Source organism: Dermacentor variabilis, chromosome 1 (genome assembly GCF_050947875.1).
Source record: "Dermacentor variabilis isolate Ectoservices chromosome 1, ASM5094787v1, whole genome shotgun sequence".
NCBI lineage: Eukaryota > Metazoa > Arthropoda > Arachnida > Ixodida > Ixodidae > Dermacentor > Dermacentor variabilis.
The window spans coordinates 9,149,835-9,175,139 of record NC_134568.1 but is presented as its reverse complement, the minus strand read 5'-3'; the positions used below and the strand labels follow the sequence as shown (position 1 = coordinate 9,175,139).

Below are 25,305 nucleotides of genomic sequence, written 5' to 3'. Positions count from 1 at the left end.
TTTCACAATCGCACGCATCCTCTCCTCCTACCAACGACTGGTGAGTGCCCCCCCCCCCCCCCCCCCCCACCATCCTTCGTTGACGTGCTTGCCCCCCTGCAGGTTCCTTGAGGTCTGCTCCTGCGCCCAATAGATAACGAGGATGGAGAGAGCGGAAATATCACGTTGGAGAGTGAACAAGAGAACGAATACGCAGCTGGAAAAATAAAGCGCACTTCGCTTCCAAAATATCAGCACGGCGCTTTGCTCGACTGTTATTTGTATCCGAGCTTGAATGTCTGCCTCCGTGGCGCAATCGGCTAGCGCGTTCGGCTGTTAACCGAAAGGTTGGAGGTTCGAGCCCTCCCGGGGGCGACGACGAATTCTTTTAATTACGCTGTGGTAATATTTTCTTTTTCTTTTTTTACGACCACTCTTGATTTAGATCGTTGCGCTGCTAACCAAAGATGTTTGAAACAGTCGCCCTGCGAGATGAAGTTGTGATTTCACTTTCTCGGAACAGCAGCTCATATCTCGCCCAAGCTGAGTTGTACAACAATCAGATTGTCACTCTTTGCGAGTTAGTGTTCTGCACGCTTTCTGTATTCCCCGCCAAAAAAGAACAATTTCTTTCACGTAAGACACGCGGCATTGAAAAGAAAAAAAAATTGTTTTTGCTAACACTATACGCTTTGCGTTCTCGAAATGTCAAGAAGATGCCTCTTCGTTGTCTCTCATAAAACACCTGACGCCATGGCGAGTACGCAGAGACACCGGCTGGCCCGAGATTTTCGAAAGTTCATACTAACGGCATAGCGATGACAGAAGTGTTAAAACAGCAAGCCGTATATTGTCGACTAACACCCGGTTAAATATGTAGATGGTGACGTATACAAAAAAAATATAACACACCTATTACTGCTATAGAGTGAAAGCCGCAAACTAAAGATTGAAAGAAGAATGGCTTAAATAGGTTCTGGAAGTCTAAACAGAGAAACTGCAAAAGAATGTGAATGATAGGCAGAAATATAATGAAAACAGCGATACCTGTTTATAGTGAGTACTAGCTGAGGAAGGACTAAAATTCAGAAAACATGTGCCGTTCTATTACATTTTACACCGCTATAATATACAACAAGAATAATCGTCTACATCAATAGAAACATTCTACGCAAGCCTTTGTCTATCTTATGTTACGTCACTTGTATCGCCTTTCTATGGCTTGTATACAATCCCATAATCGGTTGATATATTTTGACGCATTGTTCTAAATGCTTAGTACCAATACTTATGCAGTTAAATATTAATTAATTAATTAATTAATTAATTAATTAATTAATTTATTTATTTATTGTGCAGCGCCATCAGCGTGTAGTACTGTGCAAATGCGTGATTTGTTATAGCTCAATGTGAAGATAGAGCAAAATGACATACGGCAAGCGTCTACTCGGCCACACAATCTCTGTTTTGACAATTGCTTAGTGCTTTCTAAACGGCGGTCCTATTTCATGCTGCCGAAAAATTTTCCATTGGTGTTAACTCACCCACGTGTCTAATGCCACATTTACATCTAATCTCGCACTAGTAACAAACACCAGCATTCCTGTATAATAGAGAGAGGAAGAAAATGAATGAAAAGTAGTCACATTACCGAGAGCCGAGCCCGATTGGCTACTCTACTCCAGGGGATGGGAAAAGGGAGTGAAAGATTACGAAATGAAGAGAAAGTCCGCTGTGAATATCGGCGACGTAGCAACAGTTTTGTGCTCTATATGACTGGTGGTAACTCAGTCCGCTTTACGGACGGCCACTCAATCCGGTAGCTTTGAAAAATTGCATGAGTGCTCTTGAGGCCTTTTATAGCTGCGATATGCGAAGCCACGGTCCCAATATCTTGTTCAAGGCGAATGGTTTTCTATCGAACTGATTTGGGACTGTGCAGAGGGGACGTATTCCATTTTGCGAAGATGGGCAGTATTACAGTAGGTGTTCTATAGTCTCCTAGACACCGCAGCCATAGCACCCGGCGCTATCAGCCATTCCAATAAAACATGTATATGCATTGGTGGATGCAACGCCTAGGCGTAAGCTGCACAGCATTGTTTTCTCCCTTTGCGGAAGCCCAGTTAACAGTCGCAGTTTCATAGATGGGTCGAGAGAATGCAATCGACGCGGGGGGAATTCAGGTTTGTTCAAGAAAAAAAAAAGGTTTTACGTGCCAAAACCACTTTCTGATTATGATGCGCGCCGTAGTAGAGGACTCCGGAAATTTTGACCACGTGGAATTCTTTAACGTGAATAAAGGGAAAATCGGACATCCACCCGTTCGTAGCAATTGCTACAAAGGAAACCCATACGGGTTCCTCGAAAGAAAAGCCTCATAGTTGAAGAAAAATTCGTCCTGGTCCGGGACTCGAACCTGGGACCACCGCCTTTCCGGGGCAGCCGCTCTACCATCTGAGGATGTCCGATTTTCCCTTTATTCATTGCTTCTCTCCACCTTGCGGGTTTCCGCAGAACTACTACGTCAATTCTTTAACGTGCACCTAAATCTAAGCACACGGGTGTTCTCGCCCCCATCGAAATGCGGCCGCCGTGGCCGTGATTCGATCCCGCGACCTCGTGCTCAGCAGCCCAACACCATAGCCACTGAGCAACCACGGCGGGTCCAGGTGTGTTCCACTACTCCGATGTCATACGGCGCACCTGCTTGCTTAAGTGTTGGGCTGCGTCAGTCCTTAATAAAGGTACAGAGACAAGGTTTCTCTATTCGTGGGCTTCCCAAGCAGCTTCGTCGGCGAGGCCGTTGTCGGAGATACAGCAATGGCAGCCACTGAAACACGACGTCATGTCCTTTCGCAATCATATGTTGGTACGTTTCTCCCATGTCCGACACGATTTATTCACAGGACGCGCTACGAAGAGCCCTGCAAGGTAAAGTAGCAAATCACCTCGCACCATTATACGTTATACACAATCACCAATCTGCTTTACTTTTTGTGTACAAATCACAAATTGTGATCGTCGTCGAAAGTGTCCAAAGTGACTCGTCGGGCCAAGCGCAGTGAAAAACAACGAGCTCAGCGAAAGAGGAAGTGCGAGTCAACAGACAAAGGTGATGCGGCCAAGCGATTGCGACTGCAGCAACAAAGAAGACAATTCACGCCGTTGAAACGTGTCATAGAAACTGCCCAAGAACGACAGAGGCGATGGGAGAATGACAGATTGCACAAACGTGCCAAGCGCGCTGACGAAACGGATGAACCGCGACATGCGCGACTAGCTGCGGACGTTGCATAAACGCATCGGAAGGCCGAGGGACGTCTTTTGTAACGGCTGCGACGGCCATCTTCAAGCGGTACTTGATTGACAACCCGTTTGGCTTTACGCGATCTGTTGTGACAGAATGTGACAGGAGAAGGACTTGGACTGCGTTACGGGCCCATGTATGCGTTCTTGGCTTTGGCCTTTCCCTGCGTTCAAAAATTCTCTTCGTTTAGGGGGTGCAGAAGGTGTGAGACTTCACTCGCACAAACTAAAGCTTATTTGTAGGATGTGAGCAAAGGGTAAAAATATCCGCCCAAGCCTGTTCACCTCACTCAGATCAGCTGTACAGCGACGCGCATGATATTCCCTAGCATACCCTTCCTGCAAGGGCGAAGCCTGCTCTACAACACTGGCCAGTACGGCGTGAAATCACAAAACGGTCGTTGTGGAAGCCTGCAATCCTCCTCCTCTGTCCACTGAGTAGCCCTGTACGCATTATGCAAACCAGTGTGCATGACTAAGCGTATCGTGTGTGCAATAAATCGACAGTTGAAGAACGAGTCACTGCAAAGGATTTCATATGCAACCGACCAAACAACGGCCTAGCAATGCCTAACTTGGAGCAAGAAAATGGCTAATTTGATCCAAGGAAATGTGCTTTCGCACGATTTTCCGCGGTTGGTGCAGCCTAACCGTCTGTAACTTTTTTTCTTTCATTTCTCTAGATTGAATCTGAATCATTTTATGGCGTTTAACCTTCTGTGTGTTAACACACAGGCAATATGGGACGGCGTAATGGAGGCTTCGTTCGGATCAATTTCGATCACTTACAGCTGTAGATCTTGTATACATAAGTCTGAATACATAAATTTTTTGTTCACATTTCACTCCAATCAAAATCCGGACGGTGTGAATTAAACCCACTACCTCGTAACCACTGAAACAACATGGCGGGCAGAAATGAAGGGTATTACATGGACGCGTGTGACATGACAGTATGACAAGTGCTGATACAGCACTTATACTAAAACGCCTGCGTCTCTTCGGTCTTACGTGTGGCATTGTGAGCTTGACGAAATATCGCGGTCGTTACTATAGCTTCGCAGATATATAAATAAAAACAATGCCTGCTCATTTCGGCATATGAGCAAAATGAAAATCAAAAATAAAAAAAAGAACTTTTACGTACCAGTTGAGCGCAAGACCGCACAATATCAGATTTGTGCTTGAGAGTTGTGGTATGCTCGTACTATTAACGCGGTAATAAATCTCACATTACACAAGGAAAACCTTGCGGGAATAAATAATAATACGTTGTGGCACAGAGTGACGTATCTTGCTTAAATTAATTGAGCTATGCAGTGTTTTCGCAATGGAAAAACGACGATTTGCATACAAGAAGTAAACCAGAGCGGTGATTTACTTGTGTATAGGGTAAAATGGTGCGAAGAGATTTGCTACTTTACTTCATTGTAGAGCCCTTCGTCGCAGGTGATGTGAACAACAAGTGTTCAAGATAGGAGAAACGTACCATCATATGATCGCGAAAGGACACGACGTCGTGTTTCAGTGGCTGCCAGGTCATTGCGGCATCTCTGGCAGCGACTTCACCTACCAAGCTGCTATGAAAGCCCACGAAAGGACAAACCTTGTTTCTGTAGCTTTATTGAGGCATGAAGCAGCCCAAAACTGAAGCGAGCACCGTGTGACATCGGAGATGTGACACGCACCTGAATTCACCCAGCATCAATTGCATTCTCTCGCCTTATCACTGACCGCCTAGGCCCACCGATCCCACTGCATCAAGTATGGCATCATGAAGAAAGTTGTCTTAGGCTCCCTTTATATCTAAGAACATTGCGACAGATAATGTCTTGCACGTGTGTTCATGTTGAACATAGGTTACCAGATCGGTAACGTTCTCGATAGAATATCGGTGACGCCCAAAGCCAGCCATGTCGTCTGGGTAGATTTTGTAGTGTTAGAGGTACCACTCAAGTCTGGCGAGGATCATTCGCTCCATAACCTTCCCAACGCAACTTGCCAGCGCCATTGGTCGATATGAAGTGATCTCTAAGGGGGATTTGCCAGGCTTAAAGGGACCCTGAAACGCTTTTGACGATTTTCTACAAACGTACTGAGTCGTTAGAGTAGGTCCTTCTGATCATTAATTGACACATCTAAGTGCTCTGCGTAAAGCGTGTAATTTATTATAAGGTTTTAAAAATGCACATCGCTGCCGATCGCAGCGCACTGCTCGGCGGAATTTTAAGCCGCCCCTACCCATATGACCAAAATCACCCATATGACGTCAGTGGGTCGAGCTATCCGATTGGCTGACCAGGGCGCGTGATCGATAACTTTTCCAACTTTATGGTAAACAAATGATCTTCGTAATAGTTGGAATGTTAGTTAATTTGTTTTTATGAAAAGAAAGTAGCATAAAGAGAATGCACAAGAACAATTTTTCAGTACACTTAAGCACTTCCGGCACACAGCAAGTATCGTCTGCTTGTGTTACAACGTACTCCATTTTGACGAGAGCTCCGCGGTCACAGTTGGTCTCAGTCTTTTCGCGAGCACTATGATTCGACTTTGTTGCCTTGTGGACTGCAAACGTAGCGCATCGTGTCCCTCTGCAAGGCAGCGTACGAGCCATGGTACGAGCGAACTGGTTGCTGCGCATCGGTCTACCGCTATCTGATCGGCGCCAGGATTTGCGCGTTTGTGGCCGTCACTTTACACCGGAAGATTACTAACGCAACAGCGTTTCGCGAGTCCGGTATTTGGGCAAACGTAAGCGCAAGGGGACAGGGTCTGGCCGCTTTACTGTGCCGTAACGGGATGAGCCGAGATGAGCAGAAGGGCAAATGTGAATGGTCTGCACGGTGCAGCCACCTGGTGGCATAGAGCGCAACCATACACAGTAGCAGCAACGAAGCGTATTCTTCTTTGCTGCTGGTGCGTATTTTTCGCAGGAGTGTAATCATCGACACGTTGTTTTTATAAATGTTTAAAATGTTTTACACTTAGAGCAATATTAGCGCTTTCTTTGGCTGGTTAAGCGCTGCGCCAACAAGTGTCTCGACCGTGTAGACCGATCAGGCCGCTCACGCACGTCTACGCCAAAGTTCCTTCATCAGCTTCAGTTTATGCCTCCATTGATTTGCCGAAATGACCAGCTTGCCTGTGGTTAACGGAATACCAGACACGTTCGGCGCTACGACAGAATGCTCGCAACGCACGCTGCTTCGATAGCTCTCGCTTGGGGTCGACAGCCAAGCGGCTAGCGGAGAGGCCTCGCGCGGGCGGGGGCGGGCTCCAAAACAACCGGAAGTGGACGATGTGACGTCTCATCGTGACGCAGGACCAGTGAAGGCGGAGCGTAGCCCCGCTCGCTCGGCGAACGAGTTGAGGAGGAAAAGCGTAGATGGGGAGGAGGGTAACTTCTAATCGCTTGTAGCTCCATTAATACGTAACGCTTCACTTAAATTGTGGTGCGAATGTTCTACTTAAGCTGTACCCTACGCGTCTACAAAATTTGTCCGAACCGTTTCAGCGGCCCTTTAAAGAGGCGGTACGAGGCGGCTGATCTTCCAATCTTGTGGAACCTTGCCATCCTGCCAGGACTCGTTATAGATATTAGGGAGTGCATTTCGTGCCCATTAACCAATGTGACATAGTATACGGTAAGATATGTCATCCGGACCAGGCGACGACAACCGATTACATAGGGTGAGCGCCGCGTCAAGCTCTTGCGTTGTGTATGGCAGATCCATGCGTGAATCTCTCTAGTCTGGAATATGGTTAATGTAAGCAAACCTGTTCATGTTGGCTGACCCGCAGCAATAGCACAGAAGTCTTCCGCCACATCAATGTCTTGTCGGCGCTGGAATAGCGTTAGGGCCTTAAACGGAAATCGTTGTTCCGGAACAGAACGTAGACTTCGCACAGTTCTTCATATTTAAGATAGCGGTTTGCAGGTATCTTGGGACTCAAAATTTCGACCCCCGCTGTGCCTCTATAGTTTATCAATACGGCGTTGTATCTTCTTTTGCATTCGCAGGGCTGTCCTTAGATCCTGAATTGACTTAGTGCGTCAGTATCTTCTTTCAGCACGACGGCGAATCGCATGAAGCCACTCCAATTCCAGGTCGAATTCAGAATACCTTGGAGAACACGTGAGAGTGCGCGTGGCCGTCTGTGCCGTTTTCTTGATGGCTTGTTGAAGTCCACAAGAGAGGCCTTTCTGACAAGCGTCCTCAATCTGAGATTTAAAAATAGTCCAATCTATTATTCGTATCGTTGGATTGACAACCATTCGCCTTGAGCAAGATCTTGGGACAGTGGCCTCACATATCGCAGCTATGAAACTCTACAAGAGCGCTGCTGCAATATATCGTTGGACACGCAGTTATTTACATTGGCGCGGAGTCTATTTGTTAACACTGATGCTGGCCCAACCTCGCAATAGTATTACACGCACCATGGAGTTCCGCAAGGCGGTGTCTTGAGTCCCACGCTCTTCAACTTTGTACTCATTGGTCTCGTGGAACGACTGCAGACCACGGTCAAAGTATCAATGTATGCCGACGACATGTGCGTCTGGGCATCTGGTGTGACACGGCCACAGGTACGCGCAAGGCTTCAAAAAGCTGCGCTGTTAAAGTCGACGTCACTAAATGAACAAGGCCTGAAGATATCGCCAGAAAAATGCGCATTGGTCGCTTTTAGCCGAAAGCCAATGAGATCATACTATGTCTCTATTGACGGTCAAAGCATACCTTATGTGAGGACGCACCAATTCTTAGGCGTAATCATCGATGGTGACCTCGGCTGGAGTCCTCACGCGGCCTACTTAAAGAAGCGCCTAACGGATGTTTCGAATGTATTCAAGTTTCTTGGAGGAAAAGCCTGGGGTACGTCAGTACATGCAGTGATGCAACTATACAGGACGCTCTTTCTGGGGTATTTTCGATACAGCTTGCCTATGCTGACCAATATCTGCAGAACTACAATCCGTACACTCGAAAGTGTCCAGGCTCAGGGACTTAGAGTGTGTCTTGGATTGTCGCGATGCTCGTCAACAGCTGAAACAACTGCGATTGCTCACGACTTCGCAGCCAAGACCCATATAGTCGTGGAAGTGCTCAGAACACACTTAAGACACTGTGGTCGAGCCCCTGCCCACCATCTAGCCTTACTACAAGAGGATCGGCCACGTGCCTCCTTTTGACAGACAATCCTGTCCCATTGTGCATACCTCCCATCACGTTATACAGCTCCAGCGAGAGTTCCGTTTCTCCCATGGTGCTTGGTTCGAGCAAAAGTTCGACTAATGGTACCAGGAATACGAACAAAAGCACCACCCTCGTCTCCAGCACTGAAGCATCTTTCACTGCTCTTGCTGTACGCGACATACAACGAGCATCATCATCTATATACTGACGCTTCAACGACGGAGAATGGGTCTGCAAGATCGGTGATTGTTCCTGCAAAAACCTCCACCGTAAAGATTCGCCTATCTCACCAGATTACATCGACTGCCGCGGAGCTCGCTGTTATTCGTTGGCCACTTTGCGTAAATTCTGATGAACTGCCCAAAAAATGGAGCGTGTTCAGTGACTCCAAGGCTGCTCTTCATTGTTCCGTTTCTGCCTTACGCCGCGGACCCCACGAACAACTAGTTCTAGAAATCAGACTGCTGCTTCACCCCCTCGTTGAGCAAAGACACGACATCGCGTTACAGTGGATTCCAAACGACTGTGGCATAATGGGCAAGGAACATATCGATGCAGCAGCACGATCTGTGCATGAGGAGGGATTGCAAGACTCCATGTCATTCTCAACAACAGACGCAGCAATGAAAACACATGTGCTTGCAAATGAAGCCATAAGATCTTTATGGAACACACGAAGCTTGAAGCACACACGTCTGCACCGACTGGACCCGTCCCTTCGACTTCGACCCCCATCTAGATTCTATCGACTCGAAACAGTACTTTGCCGACTGGCTTCGTGACGCTTTCCAAGGTCTTTGCCTTCCTAGTCGGTATGGACGAGAGGGTGGCTTGCAGTCACTGCGGCGGCGAGGAGACTATAGAACACGTACTTTGCCACTGTCGTCGATACAGCGCGCACCGGCTGTCGCTAGCGACCGTGTTGGCACGCCTTGATGACAGGCCACTTTCGCAACAGACAGTCTTGGAATGCCGACATGAACATTCGTCGCACCGAAAGTCGGTCAAGGCTTTGGTGATGTTATTACGTGGCAGTGGCCTATTAGAAAGGCTATAATGATCATGTCCTTTTATTTCACGCCTCTCTTTTTGTCCCCGTATTTCTTTCCGTCTTTATTTCCCCTTTCCCTCACCCTAGTGTATGGTAGCAAACCAGAGGCTCTAACTCTACTTAACCTCCCTGCCTTTCTCTCATATATATATATATATATATATATATATATATATATATATATATATATATATATATATATATATATATATATATATATATATATATATATCGCCTTATCTATGCAACTGCGGCTGTTCCCTGTGCTTCTGCGAAGTGAGGAAACAATGCTCTGCAGCTTACGCCTAGGCGTTGCATCCACCGAAGCGTACAGTCGCGTTCAATTTGAAGGTGATTGCTCGAGCGGCGACCAAAACTAGGAGCAGCGCCACGTTACGTCATCACCGTCGGTCGAGAGGGAAACATCAGAAAGCTCCCCTCTCTCTCTTTTGGTGTTCCCTGAAAAGCTGTCACTCCCGTCAACGTTCAGGGCGTAACCTGCCAATTCATTTCGATTGCGTTATGAGCTTTTGCACAGAGGCGTCATTGTTAGCCAAGATATACATGAGGAAGCGACGCACACAGATCATTGCCATGAAAGGGAAACAAACACAAAAATGTAGCTAGTGTGTCTTGGGGGTTATGGTTGCAGCTTGGAAGAGCATAACAGGGGAAGAAGGCAGCGCAATTTTTATCTTCGCAGTTCCAAAATCGGGCGCTATGCTGCTTGGAAGGCCCGCCGGTCGATGCTCGCGCGATCACCTTCAAATTGATCGCGACTGTACACCAGTTTGATTACCATGGCTGATAGCGCTGCGTGAAATGCCTGCGGTGTCTAGGAGACTATAGAACACCTCCTGTGCTACTGCCCATCTTTTGAAAGTGAAAGTCATGACCTGTGCACAGCTCTAAATTTGTTCGATAGAAAACCATTTACCTTGAACAAGGTCTTGGGACCGTGGCCTCGCATATCGCAGATACAAAAGGCCGCAAGAGCGCTAATGTAATTTTTGAAAGCTGCCGGATTGAGTGGCCGTCTGTGATACGGACTGAGTGACCGTCAATGATATAGAGCACAAAACTGTTTCTACGTCACCGATATTTACATTGGACTTTCTCTTCGTAATCTTTCACTCCCTTTTTCCAATTCCCCAGTGTAGAGTAGCCAACCGGGCCCACTCCTGGTTAATCTCATTACCTTTCATTAATTTTCTTCCTCTATATATCATACAGGAATGCTGGTTTTTGTTGCTAGTGCAATATTAGATGGAAATGTGGCATTAGGCAGGTGGGTGATATAACTCCTACCTTAAATTTTTCGCCAGTATGAAATACGACCGCCGTTTTGAAAGGATTAAGAAACTGTCAAAACAGAGATTGTGTGGCTGAGTAGGCCCCTGCTGCATGACATTGCGCCCTATTTTCTCTCGGAGTCGGAAAATCCTGTGACCCGCCGTGGTTGCTCAGTGGCTGTGGTGTTAGGCTGCTAAGCACGCGGTTGCGGGATCGAATCCTGGCCACGACAGCCGCATTTTGATGGGGGTGCAACGCAAGAACACCCGTGCACTTAGACTTAGGTGCACGTTAAAGAACCCCAGGAGGTCTAAATTTTTGCCGAGTCCCCCACTGCGGCGTGCCTCATATCAGCAAGTGGTTTTGGTTCGCAAAACCCCATAATCTAAAATTCTGTGCTTTTCTTGCAGATGTGTGACCTTAGAGGACGGCATACATTACCAGGTTGCTTCTGCCAGACTGTTTCGTTACCAGATAATCGGCAGAAACAGCTCACAGCGAAGCGCCACTACCCTGGAAGCGCGATTAAAAAGCGCGCTTTTGACCCCCACAATTACATAATGCAGTGACGATGCTGCCACCTCCAGGTTAATCTCGCGGCTAATAGTGTCGGCACGTGGCCTCTGAGAGTGCAACGGCGCACCTTTAAGGTGCGTGGTTGCGATCTCCGAGGCCGCATTCGGCATCAACTAATCACGCATTAGTACAGCGCTACACGCTGATGGAGCACTTAAATCAATCAATCAAGCAATCGAGCAATCAATCAATCAATCAATCAATCTTAAACTGTATACCTTTTGGTACTAAAGATTTAGAATAATGCGTCAAAATATATCAACCGATTATAAAATTGTGTACAAGCTATAGAAAGGAGATACAAGTGACGTCACATAAAAGAGAGACAGCCATGCGCAGAATGTTCTCTATTCATCCAGATGAATAGTCTTGCTGTACACTATAACGTGTAAAAATATAACAGAGCGGCACGTTTTTTGAATTTTAGTCCTTCCTCAGCTAGTGCTCACTATAAACAGGTATCGCTGTTTCCTGTGTTATTTTTCTGAGTGTCATTCTAATTCCATTGCAATTTCTCTGTGCACATCCAACACCTATTCAGCCCATTCTTCTTTTATTCTTTAGTTTACGTCTTTCACGCTATAACCACAACAGGAGTGTGTTTCTTATACGTTACCATCCAGAAATCTTACACCGCGTCTTAGTCGACAACATGCAGCACGCTGTTTTTAATGTCTTCGTCATCAGTATGCCGTTACTATGAACTTTCGCGACCCTGACGTCAGCCCGTGTCTCTGCGTACTCGCCATGGCGTCAGGTGTTTTATGAGAGACACCTTCTCGACATTCCGAGAACGCAGAGCGTTGTAGTGTTAGCAAAAATATGTTTCTTTTTAACGCTGCGTGTCTCACGTGAAAAAAATTCTTTTTTTTTTCGGAATACAGAAAGCGTGCAGAACACTAACTCGCAAAGAGTGACAATCTGATTGTTTTACAACTCAGCTTGGGTGAGATATCAGCCGACGTTCCGAGAAAATGAAATCGCAACTTCATCTCGCAGGGCGACTGTTTCAAAAACCTTTGGTTAGCAGCGCAACGATCTACATCAATAGTGCTCGTAAAAAAAAAAAAAAAAAAGACCGGAACTTAATTAAAAAAGGCATCAACCGTCGCCCCCGGGAGGGCTCGAACCTCCAACCTTTCGGTTAACAGCCGAACGCGCTAGCCGATTGCGCCACGGAGGCAGACGTTCAACTTTGGGTATGAATAATAGTCGAGCAAAACGCCATGCTGACATTTTGCGAGCGAGGCGCGCTTTATTTTTGCAGCTGCACACGCGTTCTTCTGTTCACTCTCCAACGTGATAATTCCGCTCTCTCCAGCCTCGATATGCATTGGGCGCAGGAGCAGACCTAGAGGGACCTCCAGGGGGCAAGGACGTCGAGGTGGGAATGGGAGGGTAGGGGGGACCGAGTTCTCTCATCTCTGTATCCGTAGGACGTATACCGTGATGACAGCTAGAGCTATCGCCGGCCTAGACAACATGGCGAGTAATGATTCCCTTGTTTTTCCAACGACCTTTGTCGATGGCTAGAGCAGTTTTATTATTCCACGTTCGCACATCACCTGGCTGCCTCTACCACCAAGACCGCAGCAGGACGAAATGTGATCGATGGAAAAGAAAAAAAAGCGCTACGAGGTAACATGCCCTTGGATAACGTGCCGCAGCATCTGCTTCATATCGCCACCGAAGGAAACGTCGCGCGTGCGCGCTAAAGTAGGCAGTTGGTTGAGGCCATACAGTTACAGTAAGGACCACTGTTAAATGGAGCACCTCATTTGAAGGGAACTTTACATTCGTTAAACTTTTCCGGGAAAGAAAGTGGCTGATCTGAAGCCCTATACAAACATTCGCTGATGAAGTTATCTTGCAGGATTTAGTGCGAAACGTGATCGGCAATCAGCGCCGGAGTATATTAGCAAAGTGTTTTCTGTAAGAGCGGCGCACGGCTGTACACGTTGCTCACAAAACGCAATTAGCATGCGTTGCTGACAACCAGGCAAAGAAATTTAACTATGCGGCGTAATGAACACTCCAGTTCGAAAAGTATTTGAGTAGGAAACTACAGAAATAAACAAGTCGTTAGTTACAAGTTACTAACAAGTCACATATTTGTAAATGACAATCAGAAAGGCCAATATCACCGAATTACAATATTTGGCTTCAAAAAAAGTTGTTTTTTGAAATTCAGATAGCATGTATTATAGCTAGGGGTGAGGGCTGATTCATATTACTTCGATAAAATCCGAAACACGCTCTCCAGAAAGAAAAGAAAAATATTACGGTTGGGATTTATTCGCAAGAATACGAATTACGAGCCTTAAATTGTGATCATGTGACCGTGCCCTATATACATTAGCGGACAAAAGCGCGAGGCGCTGAAGCGTTCGTCGTGATAACAAAGTCATCCAACTACCTTCTCATAAACGCCAGGTATCTAAAGAAAAATTCAAAACTATCCTCAGTAATTATGGAACTAGAAGTTGGCTCTACTCTATTGCATAACGTGTACGGCCTCCTTTCGTTCGTCGTCAGTCGTCGCTGAGTCGAGAGAGTGACGCACCTGCGAAAACCTTGGCACGGACGTCGACTGCATGCTTGTCTGTATGCTTGTCCGTAATGCGCTGCTGCGTTCATTCCACGCTCCATTCTGGTACCGCGCTCAACTCGTGAAGCCACATATTAAAGCGAAATTAAAACAAAAACAAAAAAGAAAGGAAGAAACGAAAAGAAAAAGACTAGGAGAAGCGTCACGTGTTTCCGCTAGCCTCGGCAAGCCAACTTCTTCTAACACTGTCCCTCCTGCTCGCCGGGGCCCTGTGCGCGGCGCTTTCTGTTTAGGAACAGGCCCACATTGTTGCCGGATTATTCTTGTTTGTTTGGTAAGTGGTAACGATTAGTGGCTCAGTGGCGCCTGCCTGCAGAGGCACGTAAGAAGTATAACGCGTGGGTGTCTGCTATCGCGGGCGTCGTTCTTCGCTTCAAATGCGTTGCCTTGTCACGTGAAGAAAGACCACGGAACCAGATCCATGACAACATCATTAGCAAAGCCTCACTTGCGCTTACTACGTCACAGTTAGTCGGCGCTCTCACCTCGAAAACCATCCAGAGTATGCCGGCCCGAGCCTGGTCCATTGTTTGGTCAAATCAGCTGTTGTGTACCTGAAACCCCGGTGCGTGTTTTCTTGGTAGTGTTTGTTCCGCTGTCTTTCACCTATCTATGATGAGGCGATATCTTTCGCGGGATAGTTATTTTTCGCGTGTTTACTAAGTAAAATGTTCTGCTGCGTGTCTTTCGCTGTGAAAGAAAGCATACCCCGCACTCTGAACGCCGAAGTCGTCGCCTTTCCTTGAGATTGACGCGCACTATTTTGTAAGATTGTGTGGGACGTCCTTACGCTGTTGAGACGTGCGTATTGAGTTCTCGGCGGTGTGTTGAGAGGCAGAAGGCATTGATCAGAACGACAGCGCCGACCGGGGCAGTCTGCCGTAAACAGTGGGACGGCACGGTCTCAAATATTGTCGAGATCCCCCGGCTCGCCCGTCGATCGTTGGCCACAGGACGGGACTAATTTTTTTCACACGGAAAAGCAGTCGCTGCGGGCCCTGGACGCTCGCTTGATCACCTGCACATGTATGCAGGGGCGAAAGACATGATATTATTTCCCAGAAGATGCCCCCAAATGCGTCGAACCGACGCCGAAAGGACGGCTTGATTGCCTTCATACGTTTGCAGGGCGAAAGGTTTCCTCGTTTTCCTTAAACCGTCCCGTAACGCGACCAGTCGCCCTTGAGGTGGCCGTCGCCTGTTAATGGTCACAATGCCGGTTACTTACCCGACGCCTTCGTTCGATACTGCCTTGGAGCCGCGTTGTGGTCCGGTGCGTTCCATGACTGAAAGAATGCAGACTCGACTGCTTCACTATACTTGAATTCCTTCGCTCAACCTCGGCGCGCGGTTTGCCACGGTACTATGTGCGCATATTCCAAAACCTCAGCAGCAGACCGAACCAAAGCAAGCCGACTAAATCTACCGCTTGGCCATAACGTGAGGGCCTGTTTCCCATCATTCCATTCCTATCAATTTTTTTATGACTAAGCTTTAAAACTGTCACGTGACGCTCCCTACTAGCTTTTTTTCCCCTTTCCTCCATGCCAGCAGCGTCCGATACCGTATTAACACTTTCTGCGCGACACTATAACCTGTAAACTACAAGTAAAGTGCGACACTACAACGTATACTATGCTTGTAAGACATTTTTTCTGCATGTTAGGCGCATGGATGGGGCTGTTGAAGAAGTCGTCGAACCCCAATTCGCCGCGATATTGAGCTACAGGTGGCGACACCATCGCTGCGTTAGTGTGGATGTATATAGGCGGTCAGCGCCACGCATTGAAATTTACACGGTGCACTTCCATGGGAAGTATTTGGCTGGATTTTGTAGTGATTAAATGCGCTCACTGCAGTGAACTGATTTTGTGTTACCCTCCGATGGCCTCATTTTCACACGCCATGCGCCGAAACTTTCTTTTTACTTGAAAGAAGCACAAACTGCCATTCAACGGGGGACTGGCACTCGGTGAAACAACGTATGTTTGTGGATAGTGCATGTTTGGCATTCTACCTGCCCTGCTGAAACTGTTCATGAACTTGATGATTTCGGCATTCTCTGCGAATATTGCCCTAGTTATACAAAAGTCAGCATCGCTGTACAACTTAGTTAAAGCGGCAAGGTAATGTGCACTTTACATTACCAATTTAAGGCATGCATCTCCGTTCCATTTTTGCTTTACTTTCTTTTAATTCGCATTTAAACGCCAACAGTTCTTGAGTTCAATTAAACTAGATAGGCCGCTGTGATTGAGAGCACGTTAACAGGATCACCGGGGTGCTTCAGACGAGAATATTTTCAGTGCAGTACACTAAAAGAGCGTAATTTAAGCACAAAGCTGCCCCTGCATGGTTGCGAGCCAAGTTGCAATTATTCGAGAGGGTAAAATTATTGAGTTTTTATTTCCGTTAGTAATGGCTGCTATTTTCCGTCTAGCAACCAACCTTACACTGAAGAGCGAAATATCATCATAGTAACCGGCTTTCAACTCAATGTGGTGATGCCTTGCATCTGGAGACGGCTGTCACAGGTGACCCTGATAAATACGCCATTTTCGCTTTCCTTTTGCAGCAGCGTGTCAAAGCACAAACACCCACGGTTTATTAGCGAGGGAAATTAAACTCGCGCTAGTGACATCGGAGCTAAACAATAGAAGGAAACCTCTGAATGCCGCGTATTACCAATAAACGAGATTTATGCAATTGTCGCAATTATCAAGGTGCAGTTATCCTAATGTAAAAATTTAATTATGGGGTCTTACGTGCCAACACCACAACCTGATTATGAGGCACGCCGTAGTGGGGGACTTCGGAAAGTTGGACCACCTTCGGGTTCTTTAACGTTCACTTAAACCTAAGTACACCCCCCTCCCCGCCCCACGGGTGTTTTCACATTTCACCCCATTGAAATGCGGCCGCTAGGGTTTTCTTGGTTTCGCCGCCGTGGTTATCGATGCCTTCGTAGCATCGGAGCTAAACAATAAAAGAAAACATCACACCACCGCGTACAACCACTAAGTGAGATTTATGCAATTGTCGCAATTATCAACATTCTGTTATCGTAATATAATGTGCAAGTGAAGTGCATGAGGCAATACATGGTGCTTTCTAACAATTGTGCTTTTCTCCCTTTTCTTCTTTCCTTTTCTTTTGCTTCTTCTTTTTTGTTTTGTTACCGCAGAATGATATTCATGCCCCCTCATTTATGTTGCGTGGTATCATAGTGATTGCGGAGTGATCAACACAGGAGAACAAGTGTTTAAAGCGCGGCATTCACGAATTGTTTCAACCAGCTGATTTCTTTAAAACCGAGAAAAATGCTTCACGCCCTTTTACTCGAAACACGAAGCAACAATAAAATTGGTATGATGGTGGCGAAGGGAAGATGGGACGGTCACATAATGGCTCGCTCAACTTGTGCAGTGACTGATCTTACGACAGCGCAAAGACGACAGCACAAGGCTAAATGCTTCTGTACATCGTCAAAAAAAAAAAAAAGATGATGACCAGCTTTTACGACCATGCAATAACCACGGAAGAAAAGCTCTTTAAAGATGTGCACGCCGTACACGCACGTGTAATAATCTAGGGCTCAGGAGAGGCCGCGCGGCGTAATCCACACTATCCGTGGCAGTGAGCTGGTTCCGGGAGTCGCCGTTGGACAGCGAAGGATCTCAGTGTTGTGCGCTCAGGTGTGGGTTGCATAGTATTGAGTGGGATAGCTTGGCATGGGGGGGGGGGGGGGGCATGCGGTATGGTAAAGCGTGGCCGATGCTGTTGTGTGGGATACGTCGAGTGATCATTGTCCGTAATTGCCTGGTTGCTTGTACACCGCCTCATCACGCGTGAGCGATGCGTTGGGCGGGGCGAATTGAATTGAATATATCTTTATTTCCAACAGATTGCGGCAGGCAGAGAAGAAAAGCTGTAAGTGCAGCTGGAAAAAACACCCTGCCCCCTGTGATCACAAGACATGGGCATGCCCTCTTCGAAGTCTGAGGTGTTGGGAGGATTGCGTGATACTTTTTGGGGATCGGTTCGAGTCTGTCCCCTTCACGGTTGTCTCACTGAGAGGCTCGGTGAACGTGGGCTCGAGACCACGCACGGGCCATTAGGCTCCCAGCGAGAGTTTCGGGAACGGGGGTTCAGCTAATTGTGATTGATGACGGCAGGGTAGTCATTGTAGGGAGGAGAGCGCCACCGCACGCAGGCAGATTAGAAGACATCATTGCAGACGCAATGCAAGACTGCACGCGTTGCTTCACACATTCGAAAAAGCGTACAGAGAATGACATTGAATTGGAAAGGTTTCGTACAATACGTCGCCGTGCTGAAAGGAGGTACAGGCGCACAAAGTCAATTGTTGACCTCAGAGAAGCTCGGCGCATGCAAAAGAAGATAAGACGCCGAATGGATAAGCTAGCGGTCCAAATATGGAAATGCTTTTGCGAGTCATTGGACCCCCGCAAGCCATTGTCCTGTGTGTGGCGTACCCTACGGGGTCTTTGCTCAAGACCCCAACAACGACACCCTTTTAACGCCCTTGCTCTCTATCAAACCCGCCGTGAAATAGACGTTGCAGAGGAATTTTGCGCGCTAATCGCCGGCGGCACAGTTTTAGTCCCTGACATGGCTTTAAGCGACGTCCCCTGTCCACGAGATACCAGTATGATGGCTCCATTCTCTATGGAAGAGTTAGAAGCTGCTATGGCGCTCTGTAGGTGTTCGTCTTCACCAGGGCCCGATGGCATAACATATACTGCTTTGCGCCACCTAGGCCGAGAAGCACGAAGAGAGCTCCTCAGTCTTTTTAATAGTTCATGGCAAGATGGTGTCGTCCCACAGGAGTGGAAACGCAGCCGCCTGGTACCGCTACTAAAAGCAGGAAAGTCGCCGCTCGAACTGGCATCGTATCGGCCTATAGCACTTGCCAGCTGCGTCGGGAAACTCATGGAACGCATGATCCTCATGCGTCTCGAATGGTACCTAGAACACCACAAGATTTACCCTGATTCTATGGCGCGATTTCGACGAGGCCGTTCATCGATTGACAGTGTCATCGATTTAGTGTCATCTGTAGAACAGCAAAAATCTTGGAAACGATTATCAGTAGCGCTCTTTCTGGACGTGAAAGGCGCTTACGACAACGTTTCCCATCAACCCATTCTAGATGCACTTTTGACACTTGAACTAGGAGGGCGAGTATATTGATGGATCATAAACTACTTGACACAAAGGTCCTTATTCGTACGTATGGAAGATGGTCCGACTACCGACCACTACATATACCGAGGAGTTCCCCAAGGTGGGGTTCTAAGCCCTATTCTTTTCAACCTCGCGCTTCTTGGGCTGGCCGAATCCCTACCGGAAACAGTAAGTGTCTCAATCTACGCCGACGATATTTGCATCTGGTTGTCAGCGGTCACTCGTCTGCAGGTTAGCGCAAGGCTGCAGAAAGCAGCAACACAGGCATCTCACTATCTTCACACACAAGGCCTTACCATCTCAACAGAAAAATGTGCGTTAGTCGCTTTTACACGAAAACCAATGTCTCGTTATCCAGTATGCATTAATGGCCAGCCTATCTCCTACAAGAGAAATCATCGGTTTTTGGGTTTCACTGTGGACCGGGACCTCTCTTGGAGCCCTCATGTTGCCCACTTGAAGAAGAAGCTCACTTCTATTGTTCATGTCTTCAGGTTTATCGCCGGGAAAACATGGGGAACGTCAGTGGGCTCCATGCTGCAGTTATATCGAGCACTTTTTATCGGATTGCTACGTTATAGTTCTCCCGTGCTTGCTAAAACATGCAAGTCAAATCTTCGAGAACTACAGAGCGTGCAAGCACAGGCACTACGTGTTTGCCTAGGACTTCCGCGGAGCGCCTCAACAGCAGGAACCATTATAATGGCTCGAGACCATCCGATCACGACTTACATTGGCATCGACACGCTTAGGGCCCATGTTCGTCATGTTTCACGCACGCAGTCAAGCTCTCTTGCCTGCCTGCCAGAACGACGACCACAGGCGTCCTTCTCCAACGAGGTCAGCATCCATCGTGCCTGTCTACCACTCGGGCTTCACACCCTCAGCACGTTCAACCTCAGCTTTGTGGTGTTTAGAACAACCTCGAGTGCGTCTCACGGTTCCAGGTATAAGAAAGAAGACCGACCTGCCTACCTTTGCCCTGAAGCAAGCAGCTCTGGATTGTTTGAACACTTTCTACTTTGACCGAGTCCACATATATACGGATGGCTCTTCCACTCAGACCAGCTCCACCGGCGGAGTGGTTATACCATCACGATCAATTAGCGTCCAATACAAGATTTCTCACATGACAACATCGACCGGATCGGAGCTTGTTGCCCTCCGAGGTGCCGTTGATTACATTAACAACCAACTCGCTAATCGGTGGGCAATATTCTGCGACTCGAAGGCGGCCTTACAATGTCTTCTGTAATCTCTTCGTCGCGGGTCATGTGAACAACTAGTGTCGGAGATACGAGAAGTGCACCATCATATGATAGCGAAAGGACACGACGTCGTGTTTCAGTGGCTGCCTAGCGATTGCGGTATCACCGGCAACGACCTCGCTGACGAAGCTGCCAGGAAAGCGCACGAAGGAGCAACCCTTGTTTCTCTACCTTTATCGCGGACCGACGCAGCCCAACACCTAAGCAAGGTAGCGCACCCTATGACATTACAGAAGTGGCACACACCTGAATTCACCCAAGAACGATTGCATTCCCTCGACCCCTCTATGCAACTGCGGCTGTTACCAGGACTTCTGCGAAATGAAGAAACAATGCTGTGCCGCTTACGCTTGGGCGTCGCATTCACCAATGCATATACGTTTTTGATTGGAATGACTGATAGCGCCGACTGTAATGCCTGCGGTGCCGAGGAAACTATAGAACATCTACTGTGTTACTGCCCATCTTTTCAAAACGAAAGACATGACCTCTGCACAGCTCTCAATCAGCTAGATAGAACACCGTTCACCTTGAAGAAGATCTTGGGACCATGGCCTCGCATATCGCAGCTACAAAAGGCCACAAAAGCTCTGCTGCGATATTTGAAGGCTACTGGATTGAGTCAGCGACTTTGATCCGGACTGAGTGACTGAACGATATCCCCGGTGGACTTTCTCTTCTTCTTTTAATCTTTCCGTCCCCTTTTCCCTTTCCCCAGTGTAGGGTAGCCAACCGGGCTCAGTCCTAGTTAACCTTCCTACCTTTCCTTACCATTTGCTCTCTCTCTCTCTCTCTCTCTCCCGCTTGTGAGTCGGTGAGCAGAGATATTCACCAGGCTTTCTGCCAATGGCCAACGCGATGGCCGCCTCTTTCGCGCCAGTGGTGTCTCAACATCGTCATCGCGTCGATCTCCGGCAGCTTTGAGTTCCCCACGCTGACGGCGTGAGCGTCCCTGTCTGGATACGTGGCCGCGTCCATCAACCTCGTGCAGGAGAAAATGGCGTGTTTTGAAGCAAAGCTTTTAAAGCAAAGCGTTATTTGCCTCTTCCTTCAACTTTCCCACTGCTGCTGCTGTTGCTGCTGTTGTCTGGCACACCGCGTACAAGACAGGAGCAAGGCGACGCGAGAAACTCGTTTGGACCCCACCGCGTCGAATGTGCACAATGCCCTCTGGAGCTCTCTAGGCGTCGCCAACTAGCTTCTTGACAGCTGTAATTACTCGTGACGCCCCTCAGAAACACTGCAGGAATTGCAGCGCTTACCTAGCTCTACTAACGTGCGAATCCAGAGGGAACGCAGATAGAATTCTAGAGAGGAAGGGGGAGAAGAGGCAGTGCCCAAACAAGGGGGAGTGGGAACAAGTGACGTGAGAAGGCAAGGAAACGCTACTACTATAGACACGACAGCGGTAGCGGGGAAACTGAATAATTTTAAGGTCAAAATACGGTACAGTACGTTTCTGCTCTTTCCGAAAAATAAACACCTTGCAAATATATCAAGCTGACAACTTACGCAGGGAGTGCAGAAGCAGAGCCGCATTAATTAAAGTGCACCGTGTGGTCCAGGCGACACTACGGAAGCGGCCAACCGTCAAACCAACAATTCTGTGCACGCCGCGGCAGCTTTTCGGCTATGGCATTCCTAGAGGGTGCGGATTTCATCCCTACCGCGGCAGCCGCATTTCGACGGGGCGAAATATAAAACGCACGTGCAGCTAGATTTCGCAACACGTTAACGAACACCACGGTGTCAAAATTAATCTGGAGTCCACCACTATGGCGTGCCCCATAATCCGATTGTGGTTTCGGCACATACAGTCCCATAGTCCAATTCAAGTTTAATACTTCTTCCACAATGCAATGTGCCATGTGAGGCAATGAGAGTGCTCAACCCTCTCATAGGTTATAAAATGTGGTGCATAACAAAGTTTCAAGCAAACACCTCTCCCTGTATGTTCGGTGTACTCAAGGTAACGTTTAACATCAATTTGCCACTCTCGCATCAGACTAAACGTTGATGAAATTAAGCTTTCGCTGTCAACATCACCGCTAATTATCGCCAATCAAAGCAACCAGCACAGAAAGCTTCGCTTACATTGATTACCACAGAGCATAATTTTTCATGCAGGTGTTTCACTCGTGCTTATCGTCGATGCCTGTGGTGGACGGTATGCATATTTCTCGGAGTGGGTCCCAAGTAGAAACATTGACGGATGTCCGGCAGTACGCGGTAGTTCTGTGTTCCCGTGTTGTCAGGACACGTTAACGTGGGTTAATGTAGTGGGTTCAAGACCCAACGCTGGCACGCTAACACCACGTTAAAATAAATGCACCAGATAGTGCAAATTATTCGGAAGCACTTCTACACGGCATCCTACCTTGATAAAACGTGGTTTTCCAACGAAAAAAAGAAGGAAGTGAGATAGTCTAAATGATCTGTTTGAACGTCATAGGAAGGAACGTGGAAGGGCTAATATTGTCTGTTCACACTCTATAACGTCCCTGACTCGGCGAATGCTATAACCGAGTCTATAGGGCTTGTCTACGGCTCGTGGAGTATCGTGCTCGCCTTATCGTCGTTAGGAGTTGACTGCAGCTATTGGCTCGACTCAACCTATGGCAAAGTTCTGGTCCGTGCAATCACAACTTCTGAAATGCAAAGTTTGTTGCTTTTCCTTGCCTGGCGAGAGCCTAAGCAACATGGCCGTAAGCTTCGAAGTAGCCCATTGACAAATAGCGGAATAAAAACTGTGCAGAAACCTTCGACGGTAACTTTCATGCAAGCCCGAGCGAGCGAACGTTTTTCTTGCCGAGTCCTACCACTAACCGATCAGAAAAATTGGCGAAAGAAGCAAAAAAAAAAACCCATTTGCTTTAATACCACGAAAATCATCTACAGATTTAGTACCGGCAGTCAGAAGTTAAGCGCCAACGTGCCTGAGAGCACCACTTGTTACACAATCAGTGTCCGTGAACATAAAAGTTGGGGTTTTTCGAAATCACAGTGGAATCGACAGTAAAATAAATAAATAAATAAATAAATAAATAAATAAATAAATAAATAAATAAATAAATAAAATTCTTATTAACCGTAAACTTAAGGAGGGGTTGGTGGGCTACACCTCTTCACTGACATATACATATAGGGAACCATAACTACAAGGTGAATGATGTACATCTTGTATGCCGGCCACATTTGTCCAGCTGTGTTCTGGATGCAAAAAAAAACTTGTTCCATAAAACTTGCGCGTATAGTGCTCACTGACAGGCACACCGATCTCTTAACGGAATGGTGAAATATATTAAATCGATTCTTTGATTTACCTTATTTTCTTTGATGTAGCCACTCAGTATACGCCACTGGGTTCTTGGCCAATGCTTCAGAATGTCCCCCTACGTACGATTCCTGCATAAAACTTGAATCTGTAATTCCTCATCTGTTCGCATGCTCGTCCCAGTCTACATGGGAGCCCCCTTGTGCGACTTTGCGACTTTGTTTACAAACTCCATGTGGTGCTATTTGCCTTTTACATGTATATGTTCATGGATGTATAGGGCTATGTGCTGTGGATTTCTGACCCTGTGACGTCGTTTCTTTTCATTTCAATACTGCATTTTTTATATATTGTTATTTCTGTTATGAGAAAAGGAGTAGATGTCACCATTGTAGGGTGGCTACATCTCTCTCTTTTATTTTCATGTTAATAAAAAATTTGAATATATAATGTCGGCTCACAGATACATCCAAAGCACACTGATCTGTTAACAGCACGGTGAATTTATATTTGAGGAATTCTTTGATTTCTTTTACTTTCTTTGATGTAGCCGCTCGGTGTGTGCCACATCGGGTGTGCCTGTCCTTTGTCTTTGCTCCGGAATGGGTATGTCTCACTGTGACACAACGGGTACAGAATCCCTAAAGATCGCCCGATAGGTTTCGTAGTTTTCTCGGAATACCCCTGCCAAAATCAAATTATACGCATCATCAGTTGTTGCAAATCATTTAATTAACCCCCTTACTTAACCTTCGTTTCGCATATAGATGCCAGCATGTGATCAGCGTGACTTTTTCTTTGAAGTCGAAACTCTCGTCGTGAGGACCGCAAAGCAGCGCCGTCGCAGTCACACTGGCGCATTGCCGCAATAAGTTACGCCAACCGCGAGTTACACCGAAATGACTACCTGCAGCTGCATAGCGAGCGAGGGCGTTGATCGGCGAAATTCCCGCTGCGTGGCTTCCTCACCCGGTGACAGCCTAGGAGGAAGCTAGTGGTACTTAGCGCGTTTCCATACACGGCAAACGGCGCCCCGTTGGTTGCCTGATATGCGCACAAGCCTGTGCCACACATTCGCCGTCTGTTAATCTGCGGGTTTCCCGTCAGCAGGCTTGGTCCGATCGTTTTGGACGCCATCTTGCTACGAAGGAAGAAGGATAACAGCACTGCTGGCTGCGGGGCTGGCAGAACCCCCTGCACGCCAAGAACGGTGTACTGTTCTGAGACAACGTTTCTTTATTCGCTTGGTCATTACAAAGAACACGCAGACAAATGATGCAAAAGAAGAAACCCCGGCTCCCTTGTGAAGGCTATTTAACAAGGGCAGAAGCTCATTGAGAGAAAATCCTTTTCAGTGCAGTGAGAAAGAAAAGTGGCTGCCAGACGCACGAGGGTAGCATTCATTTTTCTATTCTCTGCAGTACCTTGCTTGCAGTATATTTATTCACTAAATTGGGCGACCTGTTCAGAGGTCCAGCAAGTGTAATTATAAAATAGGATTACAAGGTGGTTTAGAACACAGTATGTAAATTCACGAGCCG

At 47.2% G+C, this 25,305-nt stretch overlaps 2 non-coding genes across 2 annotated transcripts; one reads left to right on the top strand and one right to left on the bottom strand.

Annotated features, from left to right (window-relative positions):
* The first annotated feature begins 280 nt into the window (after nucleotides 1-280).
* Nucleotides 281-354, top strand: TRNAN-GUU (transfer RNA asparagine (anticodon GUU)). The gene has a single exon. It is a non-coding gene; the product is annotated as a tRNA-Asn (tRNA).
* A 12,161-nt stretch (nucleotides 355-12,515) lies between these two features.
* Nucleotides 12,516-12,589, bottom strand: TRNAN-GUU (transfer RNA asparagine (anticodon GUU)). Its single transcript has one exon. It is a non-coding gene; the product is annotated as a tRNA-Asn (tRNA).
* Nucleotides 12,590-25,305: the final 12,716 nt, after the last annotated feature.